Here is a 15003-nt window from a genome sequence, read left to right as displayed (position 1 = left end):
CAGGGACATCGCCAGGGCAGGCCAGTAATATTATCCCTACTGTGACGTCCACTGTACCCATGGGCGTTCACGCGTCGAGGTCCCTCAGATTGTTTTGTTCTGACATGAGGTTGCATGAAGTTTAGCACGAGTACAGTTGTATCCAAGCAGATATAGGCAGAAAGCTCATAATATCTATGCACCTACTCTCAAGGGAGGAAGGGTGGGCGCATGTGAATCTAAGCAGATACACGCATTAGAAATACGATTATGGTGAGTAATGTATCCCTTCTGAGGCGTGTGGAATCTGCTTACATCACAGGTTATGCATAGATTAGTGATCAGTGTTAGGATAAGGTGGTGGGTCATGAGAAGGAGTAGCGGCAAATCAATGTTTTAGAACCGCTTGCCTCACCTCTGTATCGGTCTTGGAATGTGTGTCAATGCAGTAGTGCTGAGTGAAGGTGTGTACTGAGCTCCATGTAGCTGCTTTGCAAATGCTATTTGCGATAAAAACCAGAGTAGCTCCAGTGCTCCTTGGTGTAAAGGGCAGCGTCTTGTTTGATAATGAATAGCACAATTGAATACATCTTACTATCCATCTGGAGATGGCATTTTTAAAAATGCAGTCTCATTCTCTGCCTGGTGCTATGGAGACAAACAGTTGATCTGTTTTCCTAAGCGGTCTGGTCTTGTTTACGTAGTAAAGGACTGCCGTCCTCGCATCCAGTGTGTGGAGTTTTACCTCAGATGAGCTAGTTGGTCTCTGAAAGAAAGGCAGAAGCTCAATAGATTGGTTCACATGGAATTTAAAAATTTATTTAGGGGAGAACCTAGGATGAGTATGTAAAACCAATTTATCTTTATGTATGATAAAGAAAGGGTCCTGCACTGACAATGCTTGCAATTCACTAACTCTTCTTATGGAAGTAATAGCCATTAAGAAAGCAGTCTTGTATGTCAGGTGTTTAAAGCTTGACTTCTGCATAGGCTCGAATGGGGGCCCTATGAGATTTGCTAGTACTACATTGAGATCCCATCCTGGTGGTGGGTTTGAAATAGAAGGGTGGAGTCTCTTGACTACTTCCATGAATGCATGAATGACTGGAATTTTCCACCACAATACCTTACTCGGAGAGGTGGTATAAGCTGATAAAGCCGCCCGGTGGACCTTTATACAGTTAAATACTAACCCTCAGTCTAACAAGTGGAGCATATAGTTGAGAATGTGTGAAGAGTACCTTCTATGGGGTTTTATTTGTTTAGACTGGCACCAAATTACCAATCTCCACTTGTTGAAATAACAGTGTCTAGTGTTTGGTTTTCTTGCCTCCTTGAGGATATTCATACACCGCTGTGGTAAATTAAGGTGTCCGAACTCTATGACTTCAGGAGCCATGCTGCCAAGTTCATTGAGTGTGGTAGAGGGTGCACTGTTGCTCCCCCTTGTTGGATGTTGGTTAGGTATGGGAGTTTGAAGGGATCGCACATCACCAGTTTGCGCAGACGTGGATACCATGGCTGTCTTGCCCACATATGAGCAACAAGGATAAGCGTCATCTGTTCTCTGTGAATCTTGTCCACTATCCTTTTCATTAGAGTCGGGGGAAAAGCATAAGCAAATTTCCCTGACCGGTTCATCCATAGGGCGTTCCCCTTGGAGTCTAGCTGGGGGAACCTGTATGCGAAGTCTGGGCATTTCTTGTTTTCTACTGTAGCGAACAAGTCTATTGTGGGGTAACCCCATTCAGAGAACATGTGGTCTATGACGCTTGAGTCTTGTTGCCACTCATGTTACACTCTGGTAGGGGATGGATCTCTGCTCAGAGAGTCTGCTAGAGCTTTGAGTACCCTTGGAACGTGTTTTGAGGATAGAGATATTCCTCATCTGAGTGCCCATTTCCATATTTCCAGTGCCAACTTGGACAGACTTTGAGTGTGCCCCCCCCCCCCCGTTTGTTGATGTAGAACATTGCAGTTGTGCTGTCCGTCATAATCTGAACCGACTGGTTCGTCAGTTGCACTTCGAATGCTTGAAGTGCCTTGAGTACTGTTAGTTGTTCCAGCAGGTTAATATGGTTCTGTGCGGTGACCTGGGTCCACAGACCATGTGCTGTGTGGTGAAGGTAAAGTGCCCCCCACCCAGAGATTGACGCATCTGTTGTGGCAATTGCTTGCGCTTCCGGATCGTGGAAGGGTTTTCCTTTTAACAGATTCTTTTGACCACCAGCGTAGGCTCTGTACTAGTGTTGTCGAAACAACCACTAGATCGTCCCACTGTCCACTTGCCTGAGGCCATTGTTTCGCAAACCACTCCTGCATTGGTCGCATGTGTGCATGTGGGACTAGATATATGCACAATGCCATCTTGCCTAGCAAACGCATAGCTTTGCGTACGCTTAAATGGAGACCGGCTTGATACTGGGGTATTTGCCGAAGCATGTTCTGCACTCTTTCCATGGATGGGAAGGCTAAGCCTGTTCTTGTATCCAATACAGCTCCTAGGAACTGTTTTGATGTGTTTGGTACAAGACTATTTTTTCTCATTTATCGAGAAGCCCAATTGGAAGAGAAGATCTATGTTTCTTTGCGTGTTTAGTTTGCAAAGATGCAGAGTCTCTCCTGTGATCTGCCAGTTGTCCAGGTAGGGGTACACTGGGATTGTTTCCCTGCGCAAGTGCGCCGCCGCCACCACCGCCAGTACCTTGGTGAATAACCTTGGAGCTGATGCTATTCCAAAGGGCAGCACCTTGGATTGGTAGTGCTGGTTTGCTACTTTGAACCGCAAGAGCTTTGTGTGCTGGGAGCATTCAAATATGAAAATAGGCATCTTTCATATCCAATGTTGCCATGTAATATCCCCCATATTAGCAGGGAAATTACTTCTTGTAGCGTAGTCATGCAGAACTTTTGTGGCTTTACATAAGTGTTTGAAGGCTGCAAGTCTAATACTGGGCGCAGGGTAAGATTTTTTTGGGCACAAGGAAGTATGTTGAATAAATACCCTTGTTTACCTCTTTGCATGGAACAATCTCGACGGCCTCCTTGAAGAGTAGCGCGTTGACCTCTTCTAGCAAGATGAGTTCTTCTCTTGATATTTTCCTTTGGCGCGGAGGGAGGTTTGCTGGCATTCCTAGGGGCTCCACACAACCTCCCGCTACTGCTGATAACACCCACCCGTCCGTGGTTATTCCCTCCCATGCGTGGGTGAAGTTTGAAATCCGTCCCCGCTGCTGGGGAAGCATGGGAGGGGGAAAAGTAGCGGGCTGACATTGTTTGGGAGGCATCCCTCCACCGCTGGAGGTGGAGGATCACCCCTGCCGCAGGACCTCCGCTGGCCTCTTGGATAGCCTTGGGACGCTTAAACCTGGTTGGTGTTCCATGACGCATTCTAGTTTTGTCCGGAGCCTCTTTGTAAATTTTGTCTGCAAAAACCACAAAAACTGTTTCCGCCTCTTCACCCAGTGGGTTGGATCCGCCTTTGAACTGACTTTAAAATGGGTATAAACTGGGTGACAGCTTTTTTGTCCCCCAGGATATCCTCGACAAAATCCTTGTCCTGCTGAGTTTTGTGAGTCTCATTTCCGAAGTGCTCAGCTGCTTTCATTAAGAGGTCATTAAACACGAGCTGATTATCCACTGTGGAATCAGGTAAAGGGGAGTCTTGTGGAACTGGAGAGTCTATAGTATAAACCTCTGACTCATCGTCATTATTATCGTCATTATTATCCTCATCATAGTATTGATCCTCCTGCTGATCCCCTTCTGTGTCTGCTTGCATGTCATAAAGGTCTGCAGTGCGAGACCTCTTTCCTGGAGGCAGGGATAAAGATTGGGGCTGAGTAGAGGAAGATTTTTTGTAATTAGAAACTCTAATAAGGGTTTCTGGGAAATGTTTTTAAATCAGGTGCGATAGCCCTGAATCTTTAGACCTCCCTACCGGTTTCGACAAAACGTGTTGAGTTTCGGCATTCGGAAGGACCTCCCCCGCATCTTTCGACGTTTGGTTGAAGGAGTTTTATGGGAGTAGTCTTGTTTTAAGGGGCCTGTCATGAGGCGACCTTTACTTGGAGTGCCCAGAGGACAGGGAATTCACCGATCTGCCCCAAGATGCTGAATCTCGGAGTTTGTCTGGCGGAGCCGACACATCGCCGTGGGTTGTGTGTTTAGTGTGGGAAGATGGAGTGCTCTTGTTGCCAGGTGTAGTCCCCACCACCGAGCTGCCGGCCTCTCTCCCAGGGTCGGGGCTAGCACTTGGGAACGTGACTGTTCCCAGTCAACCTCGCCGTCCGAAAAGGCGGCGTAGCTACAAGTCACTGGAGGCTCCCTCCACGTCCATGGCGCCCTCGGCCTGCATGGCGTGATGGGCCCAGCGTTTCGTTCTGCGATCTTTAAGGGTCTTGAGTCGAAAGAGCTTACAAGCTCAGCAGTGCCCTTTGTCGTGATTGCGATTTATCGATCCACAGAAACTTCCCATTACAGGATGGGCAGAAAGGTGTCTTATCCATATCTGGGGAAGGCAGCTGGGTGATAAAGGGGTGGGAAAATACATTGTATAATGACCGCCCCTCTACTCTCCCTACTGTAAGGGCCTAGGCCTGTTTGGCCTTCCAAGACCAAAATGGATCCCTTGAACGTTGACTTTGTCCGATGGTTGTCTTGTCCTTTGTCTTGATTCTTCATCGTGTCGAGAGCACAGCGATGGGCGAAAAAGGACAGAAAGAGTAACTGTATTTTAAACTTTGCATAAGAAAATGGCGTTAGAAGAAATTGAACTCTGCCTAATGCGACCGCTCACGATGGCGGAAAAAAAACAATCTGAGGGACCTCGACACATGAAGAACCATGGGTACAGTGGACGTCACACTAGGGATAGTGTTACTGGCAAGCCCCGTCGACGTCCCTTGGCGAGTTTCGAAAACCACTAATACTCTGCAGCTTCGACTAGATGTTGGCCTATGCATAGCATGTGATCTAAGCAGATTCCACAAGCCTCATAAATATATATAATTCCCTAAGGATGTGTGTATATTCAGGATTGGGCATGCTCACACAGACCACCTCTTAAAATGATCTGGAAGCAAGAAACAAAGTGGCCTTAAGGCCCCAACGGAGTAACAAGTGTGTCAGTCTTTTTATCCTGATATACAAATCCTTAGACTGTTGGAACAAGCATATATGGTCCATGGTTACGAACATTTTAATATTAGAACGAGTGTTGTGAAAACTCATAGTTGGGCAGTGTGGTAATGCAGCATTATACGGTAATACCGCCGCATTTACCCGCTCCACCCAACTTGTAATGAGGTCCAAAGACCTGTAGTCTTCCATACGTTCTCAAAAATGCTCGGATTGTATATAAAGCAGCCAGGAACCCTTATTGGTACAATGCATCCCCGTGCCATAGGGGTATTTAAAAAGAACAATAGAAGTTAACAGCCTGGCACATCTTGGTTATTCAAGGTCCAGATAGCGTGCTTAGCTCAGTAGGACAGGTTTAACGTTCTTAAGACTACAATATACCCTGTACACTGTAATTGGCCCCTAGAAAGGAACCACATTTTTTTTTAAAGCGCCAATTTGCAATGTTAAGACATTGTTACAACTAAACAAATTGTTTTAACGGCTATTTTCGCAAAAATAAACAGACCAACTACCCACCCCAATATTCAGTGAAAAACCTTTAACAGGACTTGATGCTGCAGAATAAAATAACAAAACTATACAAATTCACCAGTTATGGCTTCAAATGCAAACATTACTGCACCCCGACTTATGCATGGCGGTGGAATAGTTCTGGTTCTGTTAGGATGGCAGTGGGAATTATGGTTGCTTTGAGAACCATTACTGAAATGTGTGAGCTTTTGCTTCCCCACTGCATCCATTTAACAAAGATTTTTCATGGATTTTATTTTAAAAGGTAAAAAACCGTACCATACCTTTAACTTTTTTCAGCTTGTTACAATATAAAAACACAAATAATTCATGAGTGAAGGTCTCTAAAGCAACCTTAACTGTTACCTGTAAAAAGAAAGTTATTAAACAGTGATATTTATACTACTAGACCATAGTTGCCCCACCATACCTTTGGGATAATTAGTCCCATGGGGACTGAAACAGAGCACTATGTCAATGTGTTGGCAAACAATCGCTGCGTTTCTTGGCGAGTATTCTTATAATCATATTTGGTTTCCTTGTCGCTTGACTCAAGATTCACTGTTGTGTTTGCCCAACAGTAATAGTATAGCAAGGAGGTAAAACTTTCAATTTTTTGTTTATTTTTTTGCTTTATTTTGTGATAATCAATACATAGTTTTCATCCAAAATCAAAGTGTACTTTCTTCAACAGATAATTCTGTAAATTAGTCAAGAGAAGCCTCTACATGCGTTTCACCACTATATATGGATCCTCATGAGGTGAATAATGTTTATGAAGATTTGTATACTGATCATATGTTTGTTGATTAATCCTGTTGAGGATATTCTTTATTTTTCAAATTCCCCTACATAGATCCTTATTTGAAATGATTGAATTGGGTTTATTTTCCAATATTTGTTTTGGAACTGAGGAAGAAGGAGCTACTTCCTCTCACTTCAGGCTGTGAGCACTATGTGTAGCACAAAACGTTCCCCTTTGTTTTTGCCAGATGCATGCCCCCGGCCTCGCTCCTTCAGACACCAGCTTCAGCTTTCAGTCCTTCCCATCTGCCCAGGCCATACCCGACAGATGGCTATGTTTTAGAGGGGAAGGTGGGTGAGCATATGGTTGGGAAGGGAGTATGGTTTAAGAGAGTAGCAGTCACTATAATAAGTTTTACTCCTACCTCCTGTCACCTTTCCTTACTACCTTTTTTTTTTTTTAAATATGTTTATTTTTGAACAAGGCAGGAAAATATTACATTCACTTGCGGTCAACATTCAGTATGCATTATTACACGAGAGTACTGCTCCCTCCACACCCCCCTGAGTTCATCCCGTAGTTCATTCCCCTTCCTCCTGTTCCTGTCCCTGTCCCTTTAGAGCGGGCCAGCTCTCCAGGACCCTCCTGGCCAGCTGAGGTTTGTATGTTAAAGCTGGAAAGTCTCGATCAAATTCGAGGACCGGGTTCCAAATGTTCTGGAAGCGGTGGAGAAAGCCTGCTCTGACCGCAGTCACCTTCTCCGCGATGAGTATATCCCACAGTTTCACCCACCACAAGGGCAGGAGTGGGCCCTCCACTGACTTCCATGTGCGGGCCACCACTATTCTACCCGACAACAGGCATTGGGACAGCAGTTTAGCTTTAGGGCCTGTGCGTGGGTAAATCCCTGGGACCAGGGCGCCCAAGAGACTAGGTTCAGGCTCTAGTGGGAGTGTGATGTGCGTGATTTCTGCAATGACCGCTAGGCATTCTTTCCAGAAGTTCTGGGCCTTGGGACAAGTCCACCACATGTGGAAAAAGGATCCTACTTGGCCACATCGTCTCCAGCAGGCCGGGTCCACCGAATGGTTCATGTGGTGCAGTCTTAAAGGGGGGTAGTACCAGCGTAGTAAGATTTTGTGGGCGCATTCTCTATTTGTAACACAGGTGGATGCTGATTGGGTGCGGGTCCAGATGTCTACCCAGGCTTGGTCCTCTATGGGGTGTCCCAGGTCCACCTCCCACTGTGCCATGGCCCGGGATTTGGAGGTGAGAAAGTCTTTTTGGAGAAGCTTATATAATGTTGAGATCTTACCTCGGAGTGGAAGGTCTTTGAGAGTAAGTTCTATGGGTGTGGGAAGGCAGGCTGCTGCTTGGCGTATCTGTGAGTGGGAACACCAGTGCCGCAGTTGGAGGTAAGTGAACCTGTCCGTTTCTTGAAGGTGGAAGCTATCTTTACATTGTTCGTAAGAGTGGTTGTCCTCCCATGAAGAGTTGTCCTATGGTCTCTAATCCGCCAGCGATCCCGTTTTGAAGTTTTTGGGAGCTGTTCCCGGGGAAAAGGCAGGGTTCAGGAAGACCGAGCATGAGGGGTTAAGTCCCCTTGGGATTTTCTTCTGCTTCAGCGTCTTATCCCATATGGCCACAGTGTGCCTGGTGGTCAGTAATAGCACCTGCCATGGTCGTCTGGCTGCCGGTGGGATGTGGGGAAGGAAGCGTAGTGGAAGGGCTGGGCGCGATTGTTCCATGTCCACCCATCTAGGGCAATTGTTAATTGTTTGCCATGCTTGGGTGCACACTAGTTGGGCTGCTATCTGGTATTTCTGGAGGTCAGGGACCCCCAGGCCGCCAAGTCTTGCATTCCCCATCATCGAGTCTCTTGCTATTCTGGCTGTTTTCCCCCTCCAGATGAATTGCAGTATTTTCCTCTGTAGGTTCTGAAGTCCAGGGGTTGGGATCATCACTGGGAGGGCTGAACATGTATACAGAAATCTTGGAAGCAGGTTCATTTTACATGCTGTGATCCTGCCCATCATGGAGATCTCCTGGGATGCCCAGCGCTTCAGGTCGGACTCCAGTTCTCGGAAGAGCGGAGGGAAGTTCATGCGGTAGACATCTGTCGGTTTAGCCGGAATCTGGACCCCCAAGTAGTTGATAGCCTTCGTTTTCCATTGGATCGGGCACATTGGAATTAGGTCTTCTCGCTCTCTCAGTGAAATTCCTATTCCCAGCGCTGCTGGTTTATTGAAGTTAATAGTGAAGCCCGTGACCCTTCCATAATTGTTTAGTTCGGCCAAGGCGTGTTCCAAGGAACTGCGGGGATCAGTGATAGTTAAAAGGACATAATATGTGTAGAGGGCCAGTTTATGGTGCGAGGGCCCCTACTTGGAGCCCCTTAATTGAGTGGTTCAGCCTAATCCTTTGGGCGAAGGGCTCCATGATCAAGGCAAATAGGAGTGGGGACAGTGGACATCCCTGTCTCGTTCCGCAGGTCAGCGGGATGGGGGCCGAGAGATTGCCATTGATTCCAAGTAGGGTTCTGGGTGCTTTGTAGTTGGCTAGAATCATTGTGTGGAATTCTGGGGCAAATCCAAATGACTCTAGGGTAAACCTGAAATGTCCAGTCCACCTTATCAAATGCCTTGGTTGCGTCCAGTGCCAAGAGTGCCATACCTCCTTCTCCACGTGTGGCTAGATCCACCAAATTCAGAGCTCTGCGGATATTGTCTGCCGTAGATCAGTTCTTCAGAAAGCCGCACTAGTTGGGCTGAATTATATCCGGGAGGATGTGAGCTAGTCGAGTCGCCAGAATTTTAGAGTAAATATTGGCGTCAATGTTGAGGAGGGGGATGGGTCTATATGAGGCTGGACAACTCGGGTCGCCTCCAGGTTTGGGGAGCAGGATGGTGATGGACTCTTGCATGGAGGGAGTTATCACGCCGGTTGAAGAGTTGAACAGCTGTACCAGTGCAGCGAGTAGTTGGTGCTTGAAGGCCCTGTAGAACCTGGTTGTGTAGCCATTTGGGCCTGGCACATTAGATTTAAGCGATTTTATAGCCTCATCTACCTCCTCAGTAGAGATTGGTGCGTCCAGGAGGTCTCGATTGGCGTCCAGAATTCGAGGGAGTGCCGCTTTGCGAAGATATTCCCTTTGTTCGCTCACGTCCCGTGGTGGAGCGGTCATTATCTGTTTCAGATGTTCAGCTGCCAGGCGTTGTTTGTCTTGTTCTGCGTATTGGATTCGACCATGTGCGTCTCGGAGCCCAACAACCGCGTTGTTTCGTTTTGCTTTGGCTAGTTTGGCCACCAGTAGCTTATTTGCTTTTTTGTTTTTGGCGTAATAGAATTGCTTGGCCTTGGCCATTTGATGTGCTGTGTGTTCAGCGTAGTGGGCCTCAATCTTCTATGCGGTGCGAATGGCTTGTTGGGTTCTCGCGGACCATCCTTTTTCTTTATGAGTTTGCTCCGCCTTCCAGATGTCTTCTTCGAGGGCCAAGCAGGTTTGACGTCTGGCTTTCTGGAAGGCAACTCCCTGTGCTATTAACTCCCCCCTCACGACCGCTTTCATAGCGTCCCAAGTGTTGGCGGGCGATGTGTCCGTTACGGGGTTTTCCAGAAAGAAATTCTTGATTGTGGTAGCGATCGAGTCCCTAAGCGGCATTTCGTTGAGAATTGGATCATAGAGTGTCCATCTACGTCGGGCTGGGTGAGGAGGGCCCTGGATTCGGATTTCCAAGGACACTGGACTATGGTCCGACAGAATCCATGGGCCTATGGAGACCTTGTTGGTGAATGAGAGAATTTGTGGGGAGACCAGAAGGAGATTGATCCTTGAAAATCTTCTGTGGATGTGGGAGTAGAATGCAAAGTTTTTCGGAGGGGTGGAGAACCCTCCACGCGTCTACCACGTCCAGAGTCCTGAATAGCTGTAGTAGTGCCAAAGCTAAGGTGAAGTCCCCAGATGATGGAGGGTGGGACTTGTCTATTGTAGGGTCCGGCACTCCGTTGAAGTCGCCCCCAATGATAACTTGGCCTTCTGGGAAGGAGGGGAGAGCAGCGCATAGGGCCTCGTAGAATTAGGAGCATATATCGACACAAAGGAGTATAGTTCCCCAAGTAGAAGGCATTTCACAGCAACGAACCGGCCCTCCGGGCAGAGTTTCGTGTCGAGAATCTGGGGGTCCACCCCGTTCCCTAAGAGAATGGCTGTGCCCCCTTTTTTGGAGTTTCCAGATGCAATAAATTGTTTCGGGAAGAGACGAGAGCGTAGACGTCCAAGGTCGGCTGGTAATAAGTGCGTTTCCTGCAGCATGGCTACTGCCGCCCCCTCATTTTGAAGTTTTTGCAATACTGACTTGCGTTTGGCTGGGGAGTTTAGACCTCTGACATTCAGTGAGACTAAGTTCAGGGTGGAGTGGTCTGGAATGCTAGACGTAGGTACTGCGGATGCGTGCTTCCCTGCCATTGAGATTTTTGCTCCAGCCTCCAACAGGGAGGTGGAGATTTAACTGGGGGGGGGGTGGGCAGGTTTAAGTGTCCAGCACCCCCCCCCCCCCCTTGGCCAACATGGCCACATAACTATTCATAGCCAACATGGCTAAACTTGTAGGTATCGCCTTCCAAGGATATAGATGGGATGATCCATCGGGGTCTTCTTTCGTTTCTTATGGATGGTGAGGTTACTTTAGGTGTGGCTATTTCTTCTTTCTGAACCTCGGGACTCTGGACCAGGAGTTTGCCTTGGTGATGGGTGATTTCGGGAGGTCTGAATCAGAGGCCCTCGGAGTTCATGGGTGACCGCGCTTCAGTGACCTCCAAGTGGCTGATTCTTCTTTGAGTGCCTTTGTAGGAGAACTGTAGGGCCATGGGGAAGAGCCATCGATAACAAATTTGTTGGTCTTGTAGAAAGACAGCTTGGGGTCTAAGGGCTCGTCTTTTCTGGAGAGTGAGGACGGATAAATCTTGGTAAATTTGGATGGGGGTGCTCTGAAAAGTTATTTCATCACGAGAGCGACTGATTGCAGAAATGGCTTCCTTTGTCGTGAAGTGCACTCTGGTAATGATGTCTGGTGGAGAGTCCGTTTCCACTCCCCGGCGAGGGCACATTGTGGGTGCGGTCCAGGAGGAGTTGTGACTTATCGAAATCCGGTAGAAGAGCTTGGAATAGGTCCCCCACATATTCTGCCAGGTTTCTATCCGGAACTGAGGTTGGAACCCCCCGGATGCTCAGGTTGTTGCGTCGGGCCCTGTTTTCTAGGTCTTCTTGTTTAAATTCTAATATTTCACATTTGTCCTGGAGGAGTTTGAGCGCTGAACCTCCGCCGGGGTCGATGCTTGGTCCTGTGTCCAGTCTTCTACTTCTCCTAGCCTGTGTTCGGCGTCTGTTACCCTTTGGTCAGTGTTTTCCAGTTTGGTAGACAATTCCAGCATGCATGATCTGAATTCTGATTTAATGTCCGCCATGAAAGCCTTAATATTTTTTGTAGCGAGGGTACCCTTGTCCTCTGGGGCTGCTAGAGGGGTGGAACTAGGGGGTTCTTGTTTTTTAGACTTATCCGCCGCCGTCAGCATTGTTGCAATGTCTGCGTTTTTGCCGGTCTTGGCTTGTTTGGACATCTCGTTCCCCTTGGCAAAACGGGGCTTCTGTGTACCCCAGAGTAGAGGGGAAGATTAGGCGGTGTTAGGGGCCAAAGAGTCACAGTGGGTGGATTGGGGGGGGGTTGCAGAAGATGGGCCGGGGCGCCCCAGGAAGACGGAGGATCTTTTCGTGTGTCAGGTAGGTAAGGGGGTACTTGTAACTGGCTGCCCCCTCTCAGTTGCTGATGGGAACTCACCAGGCCTTCTTAAGCCCTGCTGCGTAGCTCCTAACTTGTCTCCAGAGCTGTAGCTTGTCCCACCCAGAAGATGAGCGGAGCTGTAGTAGGGGGGAGTCTGGGCATAGGGCGGGGGCTCCGGCGGCCCAGCGGGGGCCCCCCCCTGCTGTTGGCAGCTTCTTCCGATGGTGGGGGGGGGGATTGCTATAGGCCGCTAAGGACGGTGGCCGCCGCTGGCTGTGGTGGTTCAGTATGGGAAGGCACTGGAACAGCGCCGCCGATGTCCCCCTTCGCCCGGCTCACCTCCACTCCAGGCTGGGGCTTCTTATTATTGTTGGCGCGGCGAGCCGCGTCTGAAGCGGAATCCTCCCGCTAGGGCCCCTTCTCTCCGATCACGGGCGCCCCCGCGCGCGCCTCGGCCAGGCGGCAAGGGGCCACGTCGGGCTGTTGTGTCGTGGCCTCAGCGTTGCCCGCAGAGACAGGGCAGGGGGGGGGGCAATACCCGGCGAGGAGAGTTATGTATGTGGGGGTCGGCATGCTGGAAGGGGACCGCCGCGAAGATCCCTCAGGGGCAGGAGCTCCTCCCCTTCTTCACGCCGCTCCTCGGCCTCTGCAATCCTCTGAGCCCTCGTCCGCCATCCTGGAGAAAGGTGCGCGCAGGGAGCTCAAAGCTTCATATCTCTGCGGCTTGTCCCCAGGACTCCAGGAGCGCGGCCACCCCTGCAGCAGGCTTTCACCAAGCCTTGGTTATATTTCGGTCCATCGTCCTAGCCTAATATTGGCCCCAATTTGTTGCGGCAGCGGGCATCCCACGGAGGCCGTCAAAGGAGCGACCGCATCGTCGGCGCTCCAGGCCACGCCCCTCCTTCCTACTTTTGAGAGATTCCCAAGCACTAATGCCCAGAGGGAGGATGGGCCTATGTGTAATTAGACAAAGACATTTTTTAATACTGTCTGACCAAACAATGTCAGCCCTGATGACGTCCATGCAGTAATATTTGAAGAAGGCTGATCGAGTAGCCCACGTGGCCGCATTAGCAATGACCTCCCATAGAGTGCCACTGGAAGGCCACAATACAGGCATGGTAAACTTTTGCACTAGGAATCTTCTGGAATAATTCACTCTTCAGAATGCAGGAGATAGACCATAGGCAGAAGGTAGCTTTGGAGGCTTGTTTGGCCTGGGTCAATCCCCACATGGGTGACGAAAAGCCTACCTGAAGGGGAATAGCTCTTTAGTCCTGTTAAGCTAAACCCTCAAGGCTCTATGCACATCAAGCAATAAAAAGACCGCCTTTGAAGAGGGGTTAGGAAAACATTGGAAAAGACATTTCCTGGCTAGAAGCACTCAGGAAGAGCTCTGGGAATAGAATAGGGTTTAGTCCTAAGAATAACCTGTGACAAACTCAAGAGCTCGACAGAAGATGGAGGCTGAAGCTCGCCTTCATGTCTTGTCAAAGAGAGAGTAACAGGAAAAGTGGCCTTCTAGGTTACCAAACAGATATCCAATGCAGCTGTAGGTTTATGCGGCTTGTGACAGCACGAAGTTCAATTCTCAGGCCATATGAATCGCATTGTGGAGGGCGGAGGAAGCCAGAGTGAACCCTCTCAAGTGTCATTTTATTACAGGATTTGACAAACAAGAGAAGTACTCAGTTGCAGCAAGAGTCAATTTGAATGCTGAATTCTGCTAGATCGGTGCGCTATTAGTCATATCATACCATTCAATCAAGTCACATTGGACACACCGCCTTTAGTGCTCCATGGCGCACATCGGCCAGGGAGGTCCATCAGCTATGTGAAGAGCTACCTGGCGGTGGTTGATGGAGGGTTTCCCAGAGCACCCTTTTCAGCAACCAGACTATCTTGCGTGATGACCGGCCAGGAGAATAGCTTAGGGAAGCGCATTTGTCACTGGTTCGAATCCTGCGTCCATGTAGTTTCAGGCTCCATAACATTTGTAAATACAGCCTGCATCGCCTTTTCACCTCAGGCTCACTCACAGCTCAGACCAACACATGCCATCCAAAGCTACATAGCATTAGTGATATTTTCCTTGAGGCCCCGAATTCGGGGTCCACAGATTCATCTTCCAGAGTTGCGATTCCCTCCTCATGCTCACCATGTTCTCCAAGGAGTTTGAGTGCAGTGGTTCACAGGTAGATTACACAATTTTCAATACAAAGTAAGGGATGGCACACAATCTTTTTGTAGAAATATAAGGCAAAGAGAAAAACAAACTCGCAGGTAAATAAAACTTGGGAAAACTGAAGGTGCACCAATATATCCGTAAACAGTTTAAGTTAAGGGTACTTGTAGAGTCAATAAAGAGTCGTTCTTGAAAAAATAAACAGCAGTGATAAGTAACAGTGCTCTTTTTCCTAGCCTGGCAAGATGAAGGAAGCCCAAGGGAATCAGTGTGTAAATGCTGCGCTCAATCTCACTCCAAGAATCATTCAAACAGAGGGGTGGTCGGTCAACGCTAGACCATCCCCCGAAGCACAACCTACAATTCTGGTCTCCCTCAAAAAGCAATGAATCGACTCTTTCCCTGACCGATATCTACATATGCCAGTCAGAACTAGTTTCATAGACCAGGCTACTTATTTTCACAAACCCGGCTACTGAATGGAAAGTAGCAAGATGCAACTGTGGATGGTGCGATAGTACTGCATTATTTTATTTTTATTCTAATAAAATGATGCAGGTAACACCATTTATGAAAAGGAGGCCTACTTATCGGGCCCTTCTTTCATAAATGCTCCATATCAAAATTATAGTGCTAATATGTGCCCTTTCCAGACAGCCTAC

At 48.3% G+C, this 15003-nt stretch overlaps 1 protein-coding gene across 3 annotated transcripts in view; it reads right to left on the bottom strand.

Moving 5' to 3' along the window:
* The window catches only part of FNBP1L (formin binding protein 1 like), a 1167050-nt gene that overhangs the window by 6096 nt on the left and 1145951 nt on the right, over nt 1-15003 (bottom strand). The gene's annotated exons all lie outside the window — the stretch shown is intronic.

Source organism: Ambystoma mexicanum, chromosome 1q (genome assembly GCF_040938575.1).
Source record: "Ambystoma mexicanum isolate Mex_15411 chromosome 1q, UKY_AmexF1_1, whole genome shotgun sequence".
Classification (NCBI taxonomy): Eukaryota; Metazoa; Chordata; class Amphibia; order Caudata; family Ambystomatidae; genus Ambystoma; species Ambystoma mexicanum.
The sequence above is the reverse complement of the archived record's forward strand: the minus strand, read 5'-3'. Positions and strand labels throughout refer to the sequence as shown.